The sequence below is a fragment of the Hyperolius riggenbachi genome, chromosome 9 (assembly GCF_040937935.1).
Source record: "Hyperolius riggenbachi isolate aHypRig1 chromosome 9, aHypRig1.pri, whole genome shotgun sequence".
Lineage (NCBI taxonomy): Eukaryota > Metazoa > Chordata > Amphibia > Anura > Hyperoliidae > Hyperolius > Hyperolius riggenbachi.
Window position 1 is genome coordinate 2,726,781 of NC_090654.1, and position 20,355 is coordinate 2,747,135.

At 47.9% G+C, this 20,355-nt stretch overlaps 1 pseudogene; it reads left to right on the forward strand.

The window, feature by feature from the left end:
- The first annotated feature begins 9,939 nt into the window (after positions 1-9,939).
- On the forward strand, positions 9,940-11,767 carry LOC137533657 (E3 ubiquitin-protein ligase TRIM11-like; annotated as a pseudogene).
- Positions 11,768-20,355: the final 8,588 nt, after the last annotated feature.

Genomic DNA, 20,355 nt, shown 5'->3' on the forward strand with positions numbered 1-20,355 from the left:
GCTGTTATATCAGCCCCTCCCCTGCTGTTATATAAGCCCCCTCCCATGCCACTCCCCCGCTGTTATATCAGCATCTCAGGGCATCAGTCGTCTCTGATACTTACAGCATGCCTGAGAGGGATATGGAAGGTGCCATATTTATTTCCCATTAAACAAGCCCAGTTGCCTGGCTGTCCTGCTGATCTATTTGGCTGCAGTAGTGTCTGAATCACCCCAGAAACAAGCATGCAGCTAATCTAGTCACACTTTAGCTATAGACCCTGAACAAGCATGCAGATCAGGTGCTCTGACTGAATGTATTAAGAAGCAGAGGATCAGCAAGACTGCCAAGCAACTGGTATTGTTTAAAAGGAAATAAATATGGCAGCAATGGCGTAGCAATTGGGCTTGCAGAGGTAGCGACCGCATAGGGGCCCTTGGGCCAGACGGGCCCCATAAGGCTCTTCCTCAACCAAAGTATTAGCTCTCTATTGCTGTGGTAATCAGTAACAAGCTGTTCTCCATCCCCTTCTTGCACCTCTAATACTGTAGTTGCCATTGGCAGGTTATGTTGCTCCGTATCAAGTGTTACATATAGAGTGCATGGGAGGCCCCATTGTAAAACTCGCACTGGGGCCCATAGCTCCATAGCTACGCCACTGTATGGCAGCCTCCATATATCTGCCCCTTAACCCTTGATTTGGTACTCTTCTGCATTGATTATTGTGGTAACACAACACAGTCCATATGCTGAATATTGCTGCCTGAGTGAAGTTTTGTGTATCGAAGGCCGAGGAGAGTAACTGATAAATGAGAAGTAAGTCTAGTTGTGTATCTGGCGTGCTTTTGGCCTCGGACAGGTGGTAAATTCCCTGCCTGTCAGCTGCTCCCCCGCAGGGGCTGGGATCTTGCTGGCACTCGGTACCGGCGTTGTGCAGGTGGCTCCCCCATGGAGTCACATATGTGTGCAGCTGCAGCTGTGCTCAGACTGGACTGCCCTGGTCCTTGGCTGCCCGCTAACACCACCGCCTGTCAGAGCTTAGCACGCATGGCGTTACTATCGCTGCAATTCTGCTGCTGTAAATTGCACTCGGATTGCACTGGCAGGCGGCAGACAGGAGGCTGAACTCCTCGGCAAGAGCGCAGCCTCCTGTCTGAAAGAGGCTTTTGAGCACCCGGCTAAAAGAGCCCGGGGAGAACATTGCCTTGTGCAGCAGAAGCAGAGGGGTGATCAGCGTCTGAAGCTCGGAACACAGACAGGTTCTCTTTAGGCCATCCATTTGCCACATTTGATTTGAAGCATGTGTTAATTAGTCCAGTCATTACGGGTCGTTATTCCCCCTCATCTGTGGATATCATCTCATCCTCCATGACTATGCCGCATCCTCTCCCTCCTCATTAATCACGCCTCTGACATGTTCCGCTAATTGCTTACTTGTTCATGTGTCAGATCCTTTCATTCTCTCATACATGATAACACGCTAATTGCATTCCTCCATCCTGTTCTGTAGCGTGTTAAGTGTGTCTCTGTTGTGTTCTGTAGCATGTTAAGCGTGTCTCTGTTGTGTTCTGTAGCATGTTAAGCGTGTCTCTGTTGTGTTCTGTAGCGTGTTAAGCGTGTCTCTGTTGTGTTCTGTAGCGTGTTAAGCGTGTCTCTGTTGTGTTCTGTAGCGTGTTAAGCGTGTCTCTGTTGTGTTCTGTAGCATGTTAAGCGTGTCTCTGTTGTGTTCTGTAGCGTGTTAAGCGTGTCTCTGTTGTGTTCTGTAGCGTGTTAAGCGTGTCTCTGTTGTGTTCTGTAGCATGTTAAGCGTGTCTCCGCTGTGTTCTGTAGCGTGTTAAGCGTGTCTCTGTTGTGTTCTGTAGCGTGTTAAGTGTGTCTCTGTTGTGTTCTGTAGCGTGTTAAGCGTGTCTCTGTTGTGTTCTGTAGCGTGTTAAGCGTGTCTCTGTTGTGTTCTGTAGCATGTTAAGCGTGTCTCTGTTGTGTTCTGTAGCATGTTAAGCGTGTCACTGTTGTGTTCTGTAGCGTGTTAAGCGTGTCTCTGTTGTGTTCTGTAGCATGTTAAGCGTGTCTCTGTTGTGTTCTGTAGCGTGTTAAGCGTGTCTCTGTTGTGTTCTGTAGCATGTTAAGCGTGTCTCTGTTGTGTTCTGTAGCATGTTAAACGTGTCTCTGTTGTGTTCTGTAGCGTGTTAAGCGTGTCTCTGTTGTGTTCTGTAGTGTGTTAAGCGTGTCTCTGTTGCATACCTCCCAACTTTTTGAGATGAGAAAAAGGGACACTTAAGCCACGCCCCTGCCACACCCCTGGCCACGCCCTCGCCACACCTCTAGTCACGCATACCATAAAGACTTCATAAGAAACATATGTTGTTTTATAATTAAAACCACACTGGTCCTTTCTATCCTGGTTCATTTTCCTTCATAGTAACATTTTAAAATTAGTAATATATCAATTTAAAGGTTGGGAATAAAGTTTAGAGTCAATCAAACACATTTTTAGTAGAGAAATATATATATATTTACATAGAAAGAGGGACAAAGTCCTGAAAGAGGGACAAATGAGGGTGAAAGAGGGACAGAGGGACAGGGCTCCCAAAAAGGGACTGTCCCTCCGAAAAAGGGACAGTTGGGAGCTATGCTGTTGTGTTCTGTAGCGTGTTAAGCGTGTCTCCGCTGTGTTCTGTAGCGTGTTAAGCGTGTCTCTGTTGTGTTCTGTAGCATGTTAAGCGTGTCACTGTTGTGTTCTGTAGCGTGTTAAGCGTGTCTCTGTTGTGTTCTGTAGCGTGTTAAGCGTGTCTCTGTTGTGTTCTGTAGCATGTTAAGCGTGTCTCTGTTGTGTTCTGTAGCGTGTTAAGCGTGTCTCTGTTGTGTTCTGTAGCGTGTTAAGCGTGTCTCTGTTGTGTTCTGTAGCGTGTTAAGCGTGTCTCTGTTGTGTTCTGTAGCGTGTTAAGCGTGTCTCTGTTGTGTTCTGTAGCGTGGTAAGCGTGTCTCTGTTGTGTTCTGTAGCGTGTTAAGCGTGTCTCTGTTGTGTTCTGTAGCGTGTTAAGCGTGTCTCTGTTGTGTTCTGTAGCGTGTTAAGCGTCTCTCTGTTGTGTTCTGTAGCGTGTTAAGCGTGTCTCTGTTGTGTTCTGTAGCGTGTTAAGCGTCTCTCTGTTGTGTTCTGTAGCGTGTTAAGCGTGTCTCTGTTGTGTTCTGTAGCGTGTTAAGCGTGTCTCTGTTGTGTTCTGTAGCATGTTAAGCGTGTCTCTGTTGTGTTCTGTAGCATGTTAAGCGTGTCTCTGTTGTGTTCTGTAGCGTGTTAAGCGTGTCTCTGTTGTGTTCTGTAGCATGTTAAGCGTGTCTCTGTTGTGTTCTGTAGCGTGTCTCTGTTGTGTTCTGTAGCGTGTTAAGCGTCTCTCTGTTGTGTTCTGTAGCGTGTTAAGCGTGTCTCTATTGTGTTCTGTAGCATGTTAAGCGTGTGTCTGTTGTGTTCTGTAGCATGTTAAGCGTGTCTCTGTTGTGTTCTGTAGCGTGTTAAGCGTCTCTCTGTTGTGTTCTGTAGCGTGTTAAGTGTGTCTCTGTTGTGTTCTGTAGAGTGTTTCTGTTGTGCTCTGTAGCGTGTTAAGCGTGTCACTGTTGTGTTCTGTAGCGTGTTAAGCGTGTTGCTGTTGTGTTCTGTAGCATGATAAGCGTCTCTCTGTTGTGTTCTGTAGCGTGTTAAGTGTGTCTCTGTTGTGTTCTGTAGCATGTTAAGCGTCTCTCTGTTGTGTTCTGTAGCATGTTAAGCGTGTCTCTGTTATGTTCTGTAGCATGTTAAGCGTCTCTCTGTTGTGTTCTGTAGTGTGTTAAGCGTGTCTCTGTTGTGTTCTGTAGTATGTTAAGCGTGTCTCTGTTGTGTTCTGTAGTGTGTTAAGCGTCTCTCTGTTGTGCTCTGTAGCGTGTTAAGTGTGTCTCTGTTGTGTTCTGTAGCGTGTCTCTGTTGTGCTCTGTAGCGTGTTAAGCGTGTCTCCGCTGTGTTCTGTAGCATGTTAAGCGTGTCTCTGTTGTGTTCTGTAGCGTGTTAAGCGTCTCTCTGTTGTGTTCTGTAGCGTGTTAAGCGTGTCTCTGTTGTGTTCTGTAGTGTGTTAAGCGTGTCTCTGTTGTGTTCTGTATCATGTTAAGCGTGTCTCTGTTGTGTTCTGTAGCATGTTAAGCGTGTCTCTGTTGTGTTCTGTAGTGTGTTAAGCGTGTCTCTGTTGCATACCTCCCAACTTTTTGAGATGAGAAAAAGGGACACTTAAGCCACGCCCCTGCCACACCCCTGGCCACGCCCTCGCCACACCTCTAGTCACGCATACCATAAAGACTTCATAAGAAACATATGTTGTTTTATAATTAAAACCACACTGGTCCTTTCTATCCTGGTTCATTTTCCTTCATAGTAACATTTTAAAATTAGTAATATATCAATTTAAAGGTTGGGAATAAAGTTTAGAGTCAATCAAACACATTTTTAGTAGAGAAATATATATATATTTACATAGAAAGAGGGACAAAGTCCTGAAAGAGGGACAAATGAGGGTGAAAGAGGGACAGAGGGACAGGGCTCCCAAAAAGGGACTGTCCCTCCGAAAAAGGGACAGTTGGGAGCTATGCTGTTGTGTTCTGTAGCGTGTTAAGCGTGTCTCCGCTGTGTTCTGTAGCGTGTTAAGCGTGTCTCTGTTGTGTTCTGTAGCATGTTAAGCGTGTCACTGTTGTGTTCTGTAGCGTGTTAAGCGTGTCTCTGTTGTGTTCTGTAGCGTGTTAAGCGTGTCTCTGTTGTGTTCTGTAGCATGTTAAGCGTGTCTCTGTTGTGTTCTGTAGCGTGTTAAGCGTGTCTCTGTTGTGTTCTGTAGCGTGTTAAGCGTGTCTCTGTTGTGTTCTGTAGCGTGTTAAGCGTGTCTCTGTTGTGTTCTGTAGCGTGTTAAGCGTGTCTCTGTTGTGTTCTGTAGCGTGGTAAGCGTGTCTCTGTTGTGTTCTGTAGCGTGTTAAGCGTGTCTCTGTTGTGTTCTGTAGCGTGTTAAGCGTGTCTCTGTTGTGTTCTGTAGCGTGTTAAGCGTCTCTCTGTTGTGTTCTGTAGCGTGTTAAGCGTGTCTCTGTTGTGTTCTGTAGCGTGTTAAGCGTCTCTCTGTTGTGTTCTGTAGCGTGTTAAGCGTGTCTCTGTTGTGTTCTGTAGCGTGTTAAGCGTGTCTCTGTTGTGTTCTGTAGCATGTTAAGCGTGTCTCTGTTGTGTTCTGTAGCATGTTAAGCGTGTCTCTGTTGTGTTCTGTAGCGTGTTAAGCGTGTCTCTGTTGTGTTCTGTAGCATGTTAAGCGTGTCTCTGTTGTGTTCTGTAGCGTGTCTCTGTTGTGTTCTGTAGCGTGTTAAGCGTCTCTCTGTTGTGTTCTGTAGCGTGTTAAGCGTGTCTCTATTGTGTTCTGTAGCATGTTAAGCGTGTGTCTGTTGTGTTCTGTAGCATGTTAAGCGTGTCTCTGTTGTGTTCTGTAGCGTGTTAAGCGTCTCTCTGTTGTGTTCTGTAGCGTGTTAAGTGTGTCTCTGTTGTGTTCTGTAGAGTGTTTCTGTTGTGCTCTGTAGCGTGTTAAGCGTGTCACTGTTGTGTTCTGTAGCGTGTTAAGCGTGTTGCTGTTGTGTTCTGTAGCATGATAAGCGTCTCTCTGTTGTGTTCTGTAGCGTGTTAAGTGTGTCTCTGTTGTGTTCTGTAGCATGTTAAGCGTCTCTCTGTTGTGTTCTGTAGCATGTTAAGCGTGTCTCTGTTATGTTCTGTAGCATGTTAAGCGTCTCTCTGTTGTGTTCTGTAGTGTGTTAAGCGTGTCTCTGTTGTGTTCTGTAGTATGTTAAGCGTGTCTCTGTTGTGTTCTGTAGTGTGTTAAGCGTCTCTCTGTTGTGCTCTGTAGCGTGTTAAGTGTGTCTCTGTTGTGTTCTGTAGCGTGTCTCTGTTGTGCTCTGTAGCGTGTTAAGCGTGTCTCCGCTGTGTTCTGTAGCATGTTAAGCGTGTCTCTGTTGTGTTCTGTAGCGTGTTAAGCGTCTCTCTGTTGTGTTCTGTAGCGTGTTAAGCGTGTCTCTGTTGTGTTCTGTAGCATGCTGCTGTTGTGTTCTGTAGCGTGTTAAGCGTGTCTCTGTAGCGTGTTAAGTGCGCTGCTGCTCACGTTGTGCTGCATTTCCTGGCGGGGACGATAAAACGCTCATCTGTGATTGGTCTATTTCCCAAATGCAATTGCCCCGACGTCTGTCAGAACTTGTCCAGGTTATTGGATGATAAAAGTGCTTTTTGGAAAGATTTTGTTTATGACCTGTTCATTCATTAATCTTCTATTGCTGAACTTTGTGGTTCTTCCAGTCCTCTACAGGTGAAATTCAAAAAATTAGAATCGTGCAAAAATCCATTTATTTCAGTAATTCAACTTAAAAGGTGAAGCTAATCTATGAAATCGCAGGAGAAGATATCGGCAGCGCTTCCATATACAGACTGCACCTGAGGACTGTAGATTGACAAAATGTTGAGCAAAATGTAATCCATATTGAACGACAATTGTTGCAAAACAAAAGTGTGTGTATAGTTCTCTGCCGATAACGATGGTTACAAGGGAACGTACGCATGCGTCAGAAAGTAACATTTATACTACTTCCTGTTTAGCGCGACTTATAATGACCCTTCTATTGCTAATGTTTACTATTTGAACTATAGTTTGTATTAAACTTAACTATGATCTATTGTAATCTATTGTGACCTCCATTTGTATGCGCATACGTCTCATTTTATCGTTCCTTTTCTTGAGAACTATCGTTGGTGTGTATAACAGTTGTCTTTTTCCATCGTTGCATCCCAATCGTTCCTCCCTCATTCGTTGTCTTATTAATATTATCGGTTCTTTAGAAGGATCGTTATCGCAAGTCTGTACTTAGCATTTGAGCCCAGAATATTGAGCATTGTCACATATTCTAATGGGCTGAGATTTTGGGGTTCTCATAAGCTGTGAGCCATAATCATCAACATTATAACAAACTAGTAAAAAGGCCCGCCCATTAAAAAGTGGTGGCTAGGCCACGGCTGCGATCCCTTCCGCACCACGCATATGGCCACGTCATGGGCACGCCTGTGACCCACACGCCCTCGCGTGCCCATCCCCTCTCCGAAGTCCGTCCGCGTGCTTCACATGGACTGCAGGCACAATGGGAGGAGGGGGAGGGGAGTACAGGGATAGGTTAGCAGTAGTGTGTATTATCTCAGTATGGTCCTATATATAACATGGCAGTCCTGGTCAGATATCTCACATGTTCCTGTGTTGCCTCCCATTCCCTCTGTCCTGTGTGTGACTGTCTCCCCCATTCCCTCTGTCCTGTGTGTGACTGTCTCCCCCATTCCCTCTGTCCTGTGTGTGACTGTCTCCCCCATTCCCTCTGTCCTGTGTGTGACTGTCTCCCCCATTCCCTCTGTCCTGTGTGTGACTGTCTCCCCCTCCTCTCTCTCTCCTTCCCCACAGACACTCCCTCATGTCTCTTTCTCGGTACGGTCTTCATGTTCATCTCTCTACCTTCCCCCCCACTGTCTTCTCTTTCTCTCACTCTCCTGCCTCTCTCTCCATCTCTCTCCCACTTTTACACCACGCCGCTCTACCATCACCAGCGTGGCGGGGGGGATGTAGGAACACCATCTATGCCTGGCATGCCGCTACGGGACACCCGAGCCACCACTGCATTTCCCAGAGTGCCTGGCTCCACACACAGATGACCAATCAACTAAACTTCAGCCACCTTTGCATCTGGATGGCATCTGCAGAAATGCAGCACTACACATCAGAGGCGTGCAGAGCACCCTCAGCACCCCCCTGTGCACCTGCCTGCTACACATGGTGACCTCTGATTGGACTCTAGCTGCTGTCAGAATGTTCCAACACTTCACTGGAATGTGGGGAGATCCAATCATGTTGCTCTATCCTTTGCATGCTGACTTGCTTACAGCTGGCCTGTATTATATGGCATACTGTGAAGATGTTTGATTTGTCAGATGGCTCATGCTGCTGCCCTCTGCTACTGACTGGAACAACAAAACAAATGAGGAGCGCTAAGACTCATTAAATGATGTCTAAATACCCCATGTGAAATGGGGAGCCACCTAGGAACAATCACGTGCTGTAGAAAGAAACACGAATTCCCAGTGTCTACCAAAAAAGAGACTTACTTTGTTCAAAAAATCCTGAATGTTTAACAACCATAGAAAATCCCTCTTACCCCCCTTAAAATTCAGGATTTTTTGAATATAGAAAGTCTTTTTCGGTAGACACTGCAGGGGCGTAGCTAAAAATGACTGGGCCCCATAGCAACCGCTATGGTTGTTATGGCGATTGCTACGCCCCTGAGACACTGCTACTGACTGACCATTAATGATATACAAGTTAAAGCCTCGTTTGTTTGGATTTTCACTGCCCAGAGCTATTGATCCGGTTCTTATCCACGACTCGGACACAGTTATATACAGTGAACCCCAGTAGTGATAGTGTGGCGCACCTGCGTGTGTTGTGCCTATTGGATGTGTGGTGGGGTGTCCTCCCCATGTGTTTTTTAATAATTCTTTAACCACTTCCTCGCCCGGGGACAGTATATCAACGCCCCGCCAGACTTCACTTCAGCGCCCGGGGTGTAGATAAACACATCCCTGCCGCGACTGCCGCTGTCCGCGCTCCCGCTCACTCGTGCGTACTCGCCACCACCCGTTAGCCCGGAGATCAGTGAATGGAAACACAGTTCCCGTTCATTGATCTGAGTCCTCGTTGCAATGATCGCCTGCTTCTATGAGATGCTGCAGTCATTCTGAAGAAAACCCAAAACCTTCCAAGTCCACGCTTTGCTTCCTGTAGGCGTACATACTACACTTACAGGATGTTTAGAATAAAAAGTTAGGACATCTTGTGGTAAAAAAGTAAAATTACACCTACATTCATTTATTAAAAGAAATTAAATAAATAAAACTACACATAATTTTAAATTAACTCCTTACCTCCCACACACTCCCATAGTTACCAAAATAAGTTTTTCATTAAAAAAAAAAATTACATAAAAACAAACATAGTTGCCCTAGGGACTGAACGTTTTTAATATGCATGTCAAGAGGGTATATTACTGTTATTTTTTAAATTATGGGCTTGAAATGTAAACAGTGTAATAACTGGGACAAATGGGCAACTAAAATACGTGGGTTTTAATTATGGTAGCATGTATTAAACGATAATGACTGAGAAATGAAGAGTTTTTTTGTTTGTTTGGTTTTTTTTCCATTTTTTCCCCCTTATTATTCCCGTTAAAATGCATTTAGAATAAAATAATCTTAGCATAATGTACCACCCAAAGAAAGCCTGATTGGTGGCAGAAAAAACAAGATATAGATCATTTTGTTGTGATTAGTAGTGATAAAGTGATAGTTATTGGCGTATGAATGAAAGGAGCACTGAAAGGTGAAAATTGCTGTGGTGCTCAGGGGGAAAACCCTTCTGTGGTCAAGTGGTTAATCGTGTGCCTTCAAGAAATTGTATTTCTGTACTTTTTGTGAATCAGTTGCGATTAGATTCTGAGCTCCTTTGAGGGACAGTTAGTGACAAGATATATATACATACACTGTACAGCGCTGCGTAATATGTCGGCGCTATATAAATACTAAATAATAATAATAAATAATAATAATTAAGGTGTATTATTTATGACACATTTGCCAGCCGTTTTTTGATCCACTTCAGCCCTTTGATATACATAGTCCCTATTATAGTAGGATAATATGCAAGCTCCATGCAGACTGTGTGCTAGTTTAGACCAGGAAGTTAGTGCTGTACGGTGGGAGTGTAATCCAGTATGTCTCTGTGCTGCACATAATAAAAGGTCCTCTTTTAGGATAACCCTCCCCCAGGCAAATAATAAGTAACTGGTTGTTCTGGATTCCGAGAATCAGAGACTTTGGACTTTGGTTTCCTGTCCTGCTACCAGCGATGGCGTCTGCTGATCTGAGCGAGGAGCTGGAGTGTCCCGTCTGTCTGGCCATTTATACAGATCCTGTAATGCTGAGATGTGGTCACAACTTCTGCCGGGTCTGTATTGATCGTGTGCTGGACTCACAGGAGGGGTCTGCAGGTTATTCCTGTCCTGAATGTAGAGAGAAGTACAAGGAGCGGCCTGGATTACACAGGAACATTGCTCTGAGGAACATAGCAGGGCGTTTCCTGACTACTCAGCCAGATCAGGAGGAGGTCGGAGTCCATTGTACTTACTGTGTGGACTCTCCTGTACCTGCTGTTATGTCCTGTCTGCACTGTGACGCTTCTCTGTGTGATAAACACCTGAGAGTCCACAGCAAGGCACCAGAACACGTCTTATGTGCCCCCACCACCTCCCCGGAGACCAGGAAATGCTCCGTCCATAAGAAGATCCTGGAGTATTACTGCACTGAGGATGCCTCATGTGTCTGTGTGACCTGCACTCTGGCTGGAGAACATCGGGGACACCAGGTGGAGACTACACTACACTACAGGAGGCCTCTGAGAAGAAGAAGAAGAAGCTGAGGAATGATCTGCAGACACTGATGGCAGAGACAGAGAAGGCTGAGAAAAGAGTCCAGAGTCTGGAGGAACGCAGGAGAAAAGCACAAGAAAAAGCAGCTGGTGAAGCAGAGAGAGTCACTGCCCTGTTTAGAGACCTCAGGAGACGGCTGGAGAAGCTGGAGAAGAGAGTCCTGAGTGACATCACAAGGCAGGCACAATCCTATGATGACATCATCAGGCAGCTGGAGATAAAGAAGGCGGAGCTGTCCAGGAAGATGCGTCACATTGAGCAGCTGTGTCACATGACTGATCCACTGACTGTTTTACAGGAATCAGACACAGGTGACTTGTGTGACACGGAGGACAGACATGATGAGCAGCTCCATGATGGAGGGGATCTGGATGTGGTTGGCGTCTCACACACATTACACGCAGGACTGGCTGATATCATGTCTGGGGTAACTGGGGGAATCTATATACAGCCTGCAGACATATTACTGGATGTAAACACAGCTGGTAATGAGCTACATATATCAGATGACAGGAAAACTGCATCCTGGTCAGATATATGGCAGAACCGCCCAGACACACCAGAGAGATTTCGGTATACTCCTCAGGTGTTGAGCAGCCGGAGTTTCTCCTCAGGGAGACATTACTGGGAAGTGGATGTTGGGGGATCAGAGAGCTGGAGAGTTGGGATGTGTTACCCCAGTATAGCCAGGAGGGGAGTGCAGTCAGTGATTGGATGGAATAACAAGTCCTGGAGTTTGTACTGGGGGGGTAATCAGTACTTAGTGATACATGACAGGAAAGAGATCCAGTTACCTGATGGGATCCCCAGTGATAGAGTCAGGATATATCTGGATTATGAGGCTGGGCAGATCTCCTTTTATGCCCTGTGTGACCCTATCAGACACCTCCACACCTTCACTGCCACCTTCACTGAGCCCCTCCATGCTGGGTTATGGGTAGGGTGTCGAGGTTGTATAAAGATATCTGGGCGGAGTCAGGGGATGTGAGAGCTCCGCCCACCGGTGACATCACAGGGAGAGGATTGTGATTGGCTGATTGTCCTGCCAGTAATTACCAGCTGTCTGTGATTTCCAGGGACAATTCCTGGTTTCTGTCCTGAATAATTATATCCTGAAATCCTCATTTATTGTCACATGATTATAACTGTATTTGTTTCTCTGTCACTGATAATAATCTCTATTCTCTGTATTACTCCCAGTGATGAGCCGCCTGTGATAAGAAACATGTCACATGAAACTAATTATTTCTATATTGTCTTCTTATATTCCGGATTCATTTTAAAATATATAAATGTTATCAGTCAGATAAACAAGAAGCATTACTCATGAATATAAATATTACTGACTGTGTCCAGCAGGGGGAGCTTCAGACACCTCATCAGGTTTGTACAGCCCTGCTTATCAGGTGTGGTTCTGTAATGAGATTACACTGCACTGCAGACTGACTAACACAGGAGGGACCCAACACTCTATAGCCGGGGTCCTCAAACTTTTCCGGTCAAGAGCCGGGTCAACATACTTCAGACTGCTGGGGGGCCGGAACATACATAAAATGATGTTGAAAAACATGACATTGAATCTAGGTATTGATTCCCCCAATCTTGCCTGGAGGAGACCTCCCAGCAGCAGCCATTCAGTCATGCGGCGCCTGAAGAACGTCTTTGTGCAGCAGATAGTGAGATACACCCAGGTGACAGCCTGCCATCCAGTTGGACAGCAGCGTCACCTGATGAACCTGATTGGAAGCCAATGAATGACTGCTCGCTGGCTTCTACAGTATGTGGCTGGGTGGTGGCAGCACTGCTATTCTATATGCGGGCGGCTGATATTTAAGGGTGAGTGGGCCACATCTATAAGTTATACATTTTGTGTTTGGGGGCCAGTGAAAAAGCCTTGGGGGCCGTATTTGGCCCGTGGGCCTTAGTTTGAGGACCACTGCTGTATAGGGATATGTGCATATGTGTTAGAGCCATTACAGATAAGGTAAGCATTCTCCAATCAGCAGCCTGTCCTAATATGACCCAGGCCATGACTGCAGTGATCACCAGAACATAGCAGGAGGTACTGCTGTGTGGTCAGTTATGTTAGATACACCATTCTCCAGCCTTTGCTACGTCCGGATATGACCCAGGCTATGGTTGCAGTGATCACCTCAACATAGCAGGAAGTACTGCTGTGTAGTGTTAGATACACATTCTCCAGCCTTTGCTATGTGCGGATATGACCCAGACCATGGCTGCAGTGGCCTGCATATAGTATGAGATTGTCTCTCCTGCTTCCTCCTCCCCCCTCGCTCTTCTCTGTGTTATGGCGCGTACACACGCCATACTGTGGCAAACGACGGGTCCGTCAGACCCTCCCGCTGAGCGGATCAGTCAGACACAGTCTTATCACTCTGCCGACATCTTGTACACATGTACAACTGTCGTCTGATGGTCCGGCCAGCGGGAGGGTGTGACGGATCCGCCGTGTGCCACAGTATGGCGTGTGTATGCGTGTTCTGTCTCAGCATCTGTTGTACCTCCCACAGGCTCCCCCTGTACACCCGGTCTGTATGGATGTGTGCAGCAGGTTAATAACGCTTTAACAGGCAGCTTACTCAATGATAAAGACTCCTGCGGTGATTCCAAAGCTTCTTTATGCTTCAAGGTAACAAAGGGTACAAACATCAGGCTTTTCCATAGTCTTACTCATAGGTAAAGACACAGCTCCCTAACTCTGCAGTCTCTACATAACAAATATGCAGCAGGAAGAGAAGGGGTGAGGCTACCAACTAGCAAGAAACAGCAGGGGTGTAAGGAAGATACTAAATAACTCTGTAACATAACATGCAATAACAACTGCTAGACGCTAGGAGGCTGCGTGGCAGCACAATGCGCCTTTAGGGTGTAAGTAGTGTGTGTGGGGGGGGGGGAGGGGAGGGGGGGAAGGGGTCTTGCTATACTGGCTGCATGAGGCTTAGCAATGGACCCTGGCTGCCTCCTCCATGTGGCCTCACCCCACCCTCTCTCCAGGGGGCGGAGCCACACCTGAGCCCGGATGTCACATGACCTTCTGATATTCAGAGAAAGTCTGTACAGAGCTCAGCCCCAAAACTGTCACCCCGATACGTCATGAGGCCTGGAACCCACTACAAAACGCTATCGCTAATCAGCAGTTTGTAAGCGACTTCATGAGCGTTTTAGGGAGCGATTTTAGAAAGTGTAATCAATTTGCCAGCGGTTGTGTAGCGATTAGCGTTTTAAAGTCTGATTGGTCCTTTCAATTATTTTTAATTTTGTTACAGTGTACATTAACTTTCAAACGCTAGCAAAATCGCTCCGTGCAAGTTTTGATGAGCGATTACGCCAGCGATTATATACTTTACATTGAAGCGCAAAACGCTAACAAAATGCTGCATGTCCTGCGCTTGCGATTTTGCTAATCGTGTGGCCCCCGTGTGACCTGTACTGCAGAGGTTTAGAGGGTGTGGCCCCCGTGTGACCTGTACTGCAGAGTAGAGATGGGCCGAACCTCCGATTTTAGGTTCGCGAACCCTGTTCGCGAACTTCCGCGAAAGGTTCGGTTCGCGAAAAAGTTCGCGAACCGCAATAGACTTCAATGGGGAGGCGAACTTTCAAAGTTTTAAAAAATTCTATCAACTGGAAAAATGATAGAAAACATGTTTCAAAAGCTCTAATACCTGGAGCCAAACCTAATTGAGTGAAATACACATCACTGCTGGAGGACCCACCCACCCTCCTCCAGGAAAGGTCCTTTATACCATTTGCCTACCTACACTAATTAGTTATGGGACAGCTGCTACACACTCTGCTAGGGAGATTTTAACCACCCTCCTCCCTTCTATCTATTCCCTCCTCCCGGAGGGAGGAGGGTCTCTTCTGCCAGGGAATTATACTATTTTAAAAACCAGTATACATCATACCATAGCTGGTACATCATACCATAGCTGGGAATACATACATGAGTATACATCATACCATAGCTGGGGATACATACATGAGTATACATCATACCATAGCTGGGAATCGAACCCAGATCTCACTGTGTGGTGGGCACGTCACCCTAAGCACTGTACCACTACAGAAGTAAGTGAAGCTAGCCTAAAATTTAACATTTATGCTCAATGCAATAGAACCATTAGGTTGCTTAAAGGGATACTGTAGGGGGGTCGGGGGAAAATGAGCTGAACTTACCCGGGACTTCTAATGGTCCCCCGCAGACACCCTGTACCCGCGCAGCCGCTCACCGATGCTCCGGCCCCGCCTCCGGTTCACTTCTGGAATTTCTGACTTTAAAGTCAGAAAACCACTGCGCCTGCGTTGCCGTGTCCTCGATCCTGCTGATGTCATCAAGAGTGCACAGCGCAGGCCCATTATGGTCTGTGTCTGCGCAGTACACTCCTGGTGACATCAGCGGGAGCGAGGACACGGCAACGCAGGCGCAGTGGTTTTCTGACTTTAAAGTCAGAAATTCCAGAAGTGAACCGGAGGCGGGGCCGGAGCATTGGGGAGTGGCTGCGCCAACACAGGATGTCTGCGGGGGAACATTAGAAGCCCCGGGTAAGTTCAGCTCATTTTCCCCCGACCCCCCTACAGTATCCCTTTAAAGGAGAACTGTAGTGAGAGGTATATGGAGGCTGCCATATTGATTTCCTTTTAAGCTATACCAGTTGCCTGGCAGCCCTGCTGATCTATTTGGCTGCAGTAATAATAATAATCCAAACATTTGTATAGTGCTTTTCTCCTGTGGGACTCAAAGCGCTCAAGAGCTGCAAGCCACAGGGACGCGCTCAAGAGGCCACCCTGCAGTGTTAGGGAGTCTTGCCTTGAACTCCTTACTGAATAGGTACTTGACCTAGCCAGGATTCAAACCCTGGTCTCCCATGTCAAAGGCAAAGCCCTTAACCAGTACACTATCCAGCCACTGTAGTGTGAACCACACCAGAAACAAGCATGCAGCTAATCTTGTCAGATCTTACAAAAATGTCAAACACCAGATCTGCTGCATGCTTGTTCAGGGTCTAGGGCTAAAAGTATTGGAGGCAGAGGATCTGCAGGATAGCCAGGTAACTGGTATTGCTTAAAAGGAAATCAATATGGTAGCCTCCATATACCTTTCACTACAGTTCTCCTTTAAAGGGAACCTTAACTGAGAGTGATATGGCTGTTTCCTGTAAACAATACCAGTTGCCTGGCAGTCCAGCTGATCTTTGTGACTGCAATAGTGGCTGAATCACACCCTGAAACAAGCATGCAGCTAATCCAGTCTGACTAAAGTCAGAGCACCTGATCTGCATGCTTGTTCAGGGGCTGTGGCTAAAAGTATTAGAGACACAGGATCAGCAGGCGATTCAGGCAACTGGTATTATTTTAAAAGGAAAAATCCATTTCCTTCTCCGTTTAGGTTCCCTTTAAGGATTTGTAGCATAAAAGCCAACTCACATTGGCTGGGATTTGAACCTGGGTCTCACTGTATGGTGGACAAGCACACTAACCACTATACCAACTGAAGCTGGCCTGAAATTGCTGGTGTAGGCAGACAACTGAGTCAAATGGTATAAAGGACCTAGCTTGAAGGGAGGGTTCTCTAGCACTGAAAGCAGTGTGTTTGACAATAACATGTCTGCTGCAAGTGAAATGGAGGGTAAAAATTTTGCTCAATACAGCATTATGGGGCGAATCGAACTTCCGCAAAAGTTCGCCTGATGCAGGCGAACGCGAACCCCCAAAGTTCGCCTGGAACCGTTCGCAGGCGAACCGTTCGGCCCATCTCTACTGCAGAGGTGTGAAGGGCGTGGCCCCGTGTGACCTGTACTGCAGAGGTGTGAAGGGCGTGCCCCTGTAGGACCAGTACTGTAGCGCTATGAGGTCATTGTACGCACTGATGACCTCATAGCTCTGTATATAGCGCGGGCGTCTCTTTAGGCTGAATAGTATTACACATTATAATGCTGGGTAGATATAGATGTTATGAGCTCAGACCATTTCTGTGGGACATGTAAGTGTGTTTCTTATAATAGCTGCTGGGAAAACCCTTCAATATTCTCCGCACTTCACTCGCAGCATGATGGACTCCGCCATTGTTAAACGCCTGATCTGACCGACCACGCGGGAATATAAACGCATTACTGGAGCTAAAAATACAGCAGCCCATCTGCGAAGCAGAACGTCTGAGAATGGCGCTGCGGCCGCAGAGAGCGATTACTGGTGATATATCATCACTCTGCGGACTGACACCGCTCTGCTCATCAGGAGCTCCGGCTGCAGAGAGTAATTACTGGGCACGCTGGTGATTTATCATCACTCTGCGGACTGACACCGCTCTGCTCATCAGGAGCTCCGGCTGCAGAGAGTGATTACTGGGCACACTGGTGATATATCATCACTCTGCGGACTGACACTGCTCTGCTCATCAGGTGCTCCGGCTGCAGAGAGTGATTACTGGGCACACTGGTGATATATCATCACTCTGCGGACTGACACCTCTCTGCTCATCAGGTGCTCCGGCTGCAGAGAGTGATTACTGGGCACACTGGTGATATATAATCACTCTGCGGACTGACACCGCTCTGCTCATCAGGAGCACCAGCTGCAGAGAGTGATTACTGGGTACACTGGTGAAATATCATCACTCTGCGGACTGACACCGCTCTGCTCATCAGGAGCTCCGGCTGCAGAGAGTGAATACTGGGCACACTGGTGATATATCATCACTCTGCGGACTGACACTGCTCTGCTCATCAGGAGCTACGGCTGCAGAGAGTGATTACTGGGCACACTGGTGATATATCATCACTCTGCGGACTGACACCGCTCTGCTCATCAGGAGCTCCAGCTGCAGAGAGTGATTACTGGGTACACTGGTGATATATCATCACTCTGCGGACTGACACCGCTCTCTGCTGATCAGGAGCTCCGGCTGCAGAGAGTGAATACTGGGCACACTGGTGATATATCATCACTCTGCGGACTGACACTGCTCTGCTCATCAGGAGCTACGGCTGCAGAGAGTGATTACTGGGCACACTGGTGATATATCATCACTCTGCGGACTGACACCACTCTGCTCATCAGGAGCTCCGGCTGCAGAGAGTGAATACTTGGCACACTGGTGATATATCATCACTCTGCGGACTGACACCGCTCTCTGCTCATCAGGAGCTCCGGCTGCAGAGAGTGATTACTGGGCACACTGGTGATATATCATCACTCTGCGGACTGACACCGCTCTCTGCTCATCAGGAGCTCCGGCTGTAGAGAGTGATTACTGAGCACGCTGGTGATATATCATCACTCTGCGGACTGACACCGCTCTGCTCATCAGGAGCTCCGGCTGCAGAGAGTGATTACTGGGCACACTGGTAATATATAATCTCTCTGCGGACTGACACTGCTCTGCTCATCAGGTGCTCCGGCTGCAGAGAGTGATTACTGGGCACACTGGTGATATATCATCACTCTGCGGACTGACACCGCTCTCTGCTCATCAGGAGCTCCAGCTGCAGAGAGTGATTACTGGGCACACTGGTGATATATCATCACTCTGCAGACTGACACCGCTCTGCTCATCAGGAGCTCCGGCTGCAGAGAGTGATTACTGGGCACACTGGGGATATATCATCACTCTGCGGACTGACACCGCTCTGCTCATCAGAAGCTCCGGCTGCAGAGAGTGATTACTGGGCACACTGGTGATATATCATCACTCTGCGGACTGACACCGCTCTCTGCTCATCAGGAGCTCCGGCTGCAGAGAGTAATTACTGGGCACACTGGTGATATATCATCACTCTGCGGACTGACACCGCTCTGCTCATCAGGAGCTCTGGCCGCAGAGAGTGAATACTGGGCACACTGGGGATATATCATCACTCTGCGGACTGACACCGCTCTGCTCATCAGGAGCTCCGGCTGCAGAGAGTGATTACTGGGCACACTGGTGATATATCATCACTGCGGACTGACACCGCTCTCTGCTCATCAGGAGCTCCGACCGCAGAGAGCGATTACTGGACGCACTGGTGATATATCATCACTCTGCGGACTGACACCGCTCTGCTCATCAGGAGCTTCGGCTGCAGAGAGTAATTACTAGGCACGCTGGTGATATATCATCACTCTGCGGACTGACACCGCTCTGCTCATCAGGAGCTCCGGCTGCAGAGAGTGATTACTGGGTACACTGGTGATATATCATCACTCTGCGGACTGACACCGCTCTGCTCATCAGGAGCTCCGGCTGCAGAGAGTGATTACTGGGCACACTGGTGATATATCATCACTCTGCGGACTGACACCGCTCTGCTCATCAGGAGCTCTGGCTGCAGAGAGTGATTACTGGGCACACTGGTGATATATCATCACTCTGCGGACTGACACCGCTCTGCTCATCAGGAGCTCCGGCCGCAGAGAGCGATTACTGGTGATATATCATCACTCTATGGACTGACACCGCTCTCTGCTCATCAGGAGCTCCGGCTGCAGAGAGTGATTACTGGGCACACTGGTGATATATCATCACTCTGCGGACTGACACAGCTCTGCTCATCAGGAGCTCCGGCTGCCGAGAGTGATTACTGGGCACACTGGTGATATATAATCACTCTGCGGACTGACACCTCTCTGCTCATCAGGAGCTCCGGCTGCAGAGAGTGATTACTGGGCACACTGGTGATATATCATCACTCTGCGGACTGACACCGCTCTGCTTATCAGGTGCTCCGGCTGCAACGAGCGATTACTGGGCACACTGGTGATATATAATCACTCTGCGGACTGACACCTCTCTGCTCATCAGGAGCTCCGGCTGCAGAGAGTGATTACTGGGCACACTGGTGATATATCATCACTCTGCGGACTGACAACGCTCTGCTCATCAGGTGCTCCGGCTGCAACGAGCGATTACTGGGCACACTGGTGATATATAATCACTCTGCGGACTGACACCGCTCTGCTCATCAGGAGCTCCGGCTGCAGAGAGTGATTACTGGGCACACTGGTGATATATCATCACTGCGGACTGACACCGCTTTCTGCTCATCAGGAGCTCCGGCCGCAGAGAGCGATTACTGGGCGCACTGGTGATATATCATCACTCTGCGGACTGACACCGCTCTGCTCATCAGTAGCTCCGGCTGTAGACAGTAATTACTGGGCACGCTGGTGATTTATCATCACTCTGCGGACTGACACCGCTCTGCTCATAAGGAGCTCCGGCTGCAGAGAGTGATTACTGGGCACGCTGGTGATATATCATCACTCTGCGGACTGACACCGCTCTGCTCATCAGGAGCTCCGGCTGCAGAGAGTGATTACTGGGCACACTGGTAATATATCATCTCTCTGCGGACTGACACTGCTCTGCTCATCAGGTGCTCCGGCTGCAGAGAGTGATTACTGGGCACACTGGTGATATATCATCACTCTGCGGACTGACACTGCTCTGCTCATCAGGAGCTCCGGCCGCAGAGAGCGATTACTGGGCACACTGGTGATATATCATCACTCTGCAGACTGACACCGCTCTGCTCATCAGGAGCTCCGGCTGCAGAGAGTGATTACTGAGCACGCTGGTGATATATCATCACTCTGCAGAGTGACACTGCTCTGCTCATCAGGAGCTCCGGCTGCAGAGAGTGATTACTGGGCACACTGGTGATAGATCATCACTCTGCGGACTGACACCGCTCTGCTCATCAGGAGCTCCGGCGCAGAGAGTGAATACTGGGCACACTGGGGATATATCATCACTCTGCGGACTGACACCGCTCTGCTCATCAGGAGCTCCGGCTGCAGAGAGTGATTACTGGGCACACTGGTAAAATATC